Source organism: Myzus persicae, unplaced genomic scaffold (genome assembly GCF_001856785.1).
Source record: "Myzus persicae strain clone G006 unplaced genomic scaffold, MPER_G0061.0, whole genome shotgun sequence".
Classification (NCBI taxonomy): domain Eukaryota; kingdom Metazoa; phylum Arthropoda; class Insecta; order Hemiptera; family Aphididae; genus Myzus; species Myzus persicae.
In genome coordinates, this window is record NW_019101712.1 from 1 (window position 1) to 5,601 (window position 5,601).

Consider the following 5,601-nt stretch of genomic DNA (forward strand, 5'->3'; position numbering starts at 1 on the left):
GCGTTGTTGTACTAAAAAATATTTTAAATAAGAATATATATACTAATTTTATGAGTTTATATGTTTCAATGCTGATACTACTGAGTCCAGACTATGAGTGCTATAAAGATTATGATGAATCATTGTTAGACTATTTTGTGAGAACATTTGAAGAAATGTATGGTCGTCAGCATATTTCTCACAACATTCATGGTCTTTTACATATAGTTGATGACTATAGGAGTCATGGACCACTCGATAATTGTAGCGCATTTCCATTCGAGAATTACATGAAAACACTCAAATCCAAAATTAGAAAACATGATAAGCCACTGGAACAATTAATTAACAGATATAATGAAATATATAATAATAAGAGCATCACTTCAAGTTTATCAGATCATTCGACAAATCAAGAACCATTATTATTAAAAGGTCGTAAAAATGGTCCTTTAGTAAAAAATATTAATGGATTGCAGTATTATAAATTAATAAAAAATACATTAAAATTAAATACCAAAGTTGATCGCGAAAGTTATATTTTAACTAAATCTGGAGAAATTATCAAATGTTTAAATATTGTTAAGACTTCAAATAATAAAATCATGATTATTGGAAAATCATTTGAAAGAAAAACATCACTTTTTGAAAAGCCAGTAGATTCAAAAATATTTAATATTTTTACTGTGCAAAATTTAAGTGAAAATTTAAAATGCTTTGAAGATTGTGAAATCCATAAAAAAATGTTATTTTTAGTTCACAATGAAAATGCAATTGTTATGCCAATAGTTCACACTTAACCTTTATATTATTCTAATAAATTATAAAATTTTTTTTTTCATAGGTAGTTTTTAAATTAATAATTAATAATTTAAACAAATTGCATTACTTATAAATTTCATTTTTCACTATAACCATTGATTATAAATTACAATATAATAAAATAATTAATGATATAATACAAAACAGATAACTTAGTTATAATAATGAGTTTTTAATATTTCACATGGTTACCTGTTGCCATATTCATATAATATTAAGGCCTTAAAAGCTAATATGTTTAGCTTTATATGATTTAAGTTATACTAATTTACTATTATAAGCTGTTTTTTTTTATTTTGTAAAAAATAATTTTTATATAACTATTTATACCATTTATTTGGTTACATTTGAATATACCTATTTGTAATATATTATATTGTTTAAATTTAACTTTAATAGGTATTACACAGTTAAAAACTTAAAAATGTGGATTGTTATTCATTTCTTGAATGAAGATTCTGTTGAATCTGTGCCTGAAACATGGTATAATAGAAAAACTAAAACATGAGCATGGCCTATTTCAAAAAATAGTGCAAAAAGATTAATTGAAAAAAGAACATATCCAAATAAGTTGGAATATAATTGGTTACCAACAAGGATATTAGGACGTAAATATGGTAAGATTTAAATAATTAATAATAGGTAGATGATAGTTAATAATATACATAAATTAAGATGTTTGAATATTATTTTATAATATTAATTTATATAATGTAACAATAAATATTATTTTTAGGAAGCTTAGAAGAAGCTCGTTCTAAAGCCAATAAGGCTCTAATTCTTTCAGATTTATCTGCAAACGATGAATATATATGTAAAAAAGTCACAAAAAAAACATTTGGAAACAAACAGATAGAAAGTCCTCCAACTTTAAAATCTAGTAAGATGTTTAATTTATATTTAATTTTCTCTGAATTTCAAGATTACCTATATAATATATGTATTTAATATTAGGTGTATTAAACTTTCTAAATAATTTACAAAAAAAAAAAAAATCTGCTTCTAAAATAATTTATACCTACATATTTTCTTATATTATGTAAATGCTTGCTATATTTATGGTTAAAAAAAATGTTTAATATTATCTAATTAACAATTTAACAGAGAAAAGAAAAATTGATGAATTTATTGAAGAAGATGAAAATTCTATAGATATGTATGACTCTGATAAAGATCCTGAATATAATTTACCCGGGGTTTCAAATGGTAAAATAAATTAAATTATTTAAGTCACTATTTATATTATTATTGATATAACTAACCCTGTTATTCTGCAGTTTCATATTAAAAACAAAAATATTAATATTAACATATTTACTTTTATTTTTTTTTATTTGTAATTTATTGTTATAAATTATTTCCAATACTTAATTTAGATTATCTAAGTCCAAAGAGGAGTCCAATAATCAGAAATTATAACAACGTTCCCTCAAGTCCAAATATTTTCAATTCTCCTGTTGGAAAGTTTTTGGTTGAGGATGATCATGATTCTACTAATATAATTAATCATTTGATGACTTCTCCATTTCCAAAACAAAACAAGTCAACAATATTTATGTCACAGCCAAATAAACCAACTCCAGATACCCCAGTGTTAAAGACATTAAAGACAAATAATGTTAAAAAAAAATTATTTTTCTCACAACCATCACAACCATCAAATTTATCAGAAGGTATATAATATAATACATAATATATATAGTAATATGAATCATCATACATCTGTTATTATTTTTCAAAAAAGATAGATATTTCATGTGATAATCAGGTTAAAGTATCTATTTATTTTGAAACCATTCTATAGATAATTTTAATTATATCTAGGTATCTTATTAGCAAAAAATATTGAACTTTAAATTAATTTTTAGGTATACATGCTCAACAAATTAAAAACAATGTTAATAATAATTCTTCTACAGAAAACAATGAAATAAAAAATGGCGGTATGTAACTGTTGGATAAATATTTAATATATATTTTGTAACTAATTTTAGAAGTATTATGTAGTCATTAAATATACCAATAATCATACATTAAATATCTATTAATATTAATAAAATAGAAATCAAAATATGCATGAAAAAATTGTAGTTAAAGGATTTGAATAGATCTAATAAGTACAGACTTGAAAAAGTGTTCTTATTTCAATATAATATTTTTAGTTTTTAGTATGCATTTTAGTAATATCCATGTTAAATTACTGGTATTACTGAAAAATAACAATTTATCATGATTATTTTTGTAAACCTAAATACTCTAAAATATATTATTTTTTTTTTATTGCTTGTTTTTTAATCATTATTTATAAAAATATGTTAATTCATGTTTTATTTTAGATTTTCAAAACCTTGTCCTGACTTTATTAAGTAAAATAAAGTATGAATTATCTAATTTGAGCTCAACATTAAACATTCAACAAACTACCATTAATGCATTTGATACTTTTTTAAAAAATACTGGACAAACCATTGCTTCCCAAATTTCAAACCTAAATTCTTCCATAACAATTGATGATTTATTCCCAATAAAAACTGAAGAGGAACTAGAAATATTTGAAGAAAGAATTAAAAGCGATAAAATATTTCGAAATACTGCGGTAATTTTACATATATTTTTAATACCTACCTATATATACTATTTAATAAAAGTTAATATAATATAATACTATAATAACTCCTTAGGTTCAATTTAAATTTAAAAAAGCTCTACAATAAAAATTTAGATCATATTAGTTTTACGACTAGTTACTTTAGTTACTAGAACAAAAAAAATAGTGTTCATTATTAATACATAGTTATAATATAGTTGAATAATGATATAAATATAGTGGCTAATAATAATTCTACTAGAATTTACCTACCAAATAATATATTAAAAAAAAAACTTAAAAGGTACTTAAAGTGTAATTCTATGATTCTATTATATTCTATAGAATAAATTATTGAAGTTTACTTAGTTCTTAATGTTCTTATAGGACTATTGCAGGGATTAATTAAATCATTTCATTTAATTTCATAAATAAAATATGTGGGTACCTAATGTATATTAATTTTTAGAGAATAGTGATTTTAGATAATATTAAAATTATAAAATAATTACCTAGGCTTTTACCATGTGGTAATAATAAATATATTTAAATGCATTGATATGTTTCACAGACATCAAAACTCTCAGTGCTGATTGGCATCAAAGATATTGGTGATAGCACAAGGCGTTTGATGTCCAAAATGTTTGTAGATGAAGTGCTTTGCCATTATTCACTATTAGGATTCAAGAAAAAAAAGAACTTTTCACAACTATCTACTTACCGTTTATTGATTGGTAAATGTATAATCAATTAATTTATTCAATTAATGTTTAATTCTCACAAAAATGAAATATACTCATCAGTATAGTAATCATAATAATTTAAAACTTTATAACATTTAACTTATTTAAAAGTGGTAACTGCATTATGATTAACTGATAATTACATTACTACAGAAAACTGTATGACGATATTCGAAAAACAAATTATTAATTAACTTAAGTATTGAATTAAACATTATTATTGTGACCTAGCGGCAACAACTAACAATTTACAATATTATAAATTATAATATTATCACAATATAGAGTATAGACTTATATTATATTATCATAGAATATTATTATATTAGTGTAATATAAATAGAATTCTGTGGTATTATCACGACTGAGACTTATCACTAAAAGCATAGATGACAGGTGTAGTCTTCCAATTTCCCCTTCTACAGAATATCCGCGCCCCGGCCACCGATACGAGTATATATTAATAGTTTGAAGATGATATTATGAATTATGATTATAATATACTATAGCTTAAACTGCTTAAAGCCTGTTCTATTAATAATTTTAACTGTAAAAAAGTACACCTATTTATACATTTTGTCCATCGTCCATGTATAATGTATATTGTACAAAATATAATACAATATTATGTCAACATTTCTAATCAAAAAAATGATTATTCAGTTAACCTAAGAATTTTCTAGGTACCATATAATATTACCATTATATTATACATGCTATAGAATGTCCTCCACTCCTCTATATTAAATTCATTTTATCTATAATAAACTATACCAATAGTCTTCTTTTTGACTACTTTATGGCTAGGTATATTTCTTAATACTAATAAATAATTATAATACTATGTTTCAGACACCATACGACTTAATCCTAAGTTCCAAAATAAATTGGATAAAGAAATTGATGTGCCATTGGCTACTTGGTTATCGCATGCTAAGTTTCGCCTCCAGTCTTCCTAATACATATATTATATTATACTATACCAACATAAAGACATGATAATATCATAAAGTATGATTGAATATACCTATCTACCCATAACCCACCTACATTTGCATTATTATTATATTAAAAAAAAAATCAGTAATTAAGTTATAACATATAATTATTATTACCTATATCCTAATAATCATATTATTTAAATATTTGTACAGTTTATTTAATGTTAATATTATATATAATTTTGTATGCATGTTAATAAATTGCACAGTACCTATTCAAAATTCAAATGTGTTATTTATTCAGCTTACCTATTCTGGATTATACAATTATTGAAGTATCTTTAGTTTAGAATGTTTAGATAGGTATAGGTATATTATAAATTATAATAGATTCATACCTATACAATATATATATTATTTACATAAATAATATGTGATACCAATATACCATTACGACCAAATTATAGTTTAATTAAATAATATTTATAATTATATCAATATCTATTTATAATTAGGTAAAATATAACTT

The 5,601-nt window shown here is 22.5% G+C and overlaps 1 pseudogene; it reads left to right on the forward strand.

Moving 5' to 3' along the window:
• The first annotated feature begins 1,225 nt into the window (after window positions 1-1,225).
• On the forward strand, window positions 1,226-5,171 carry LOC111030226 (annotated as a pseudogene).
• Window positions 5,172-5,601: the final 430 nt, after the last annotated feature.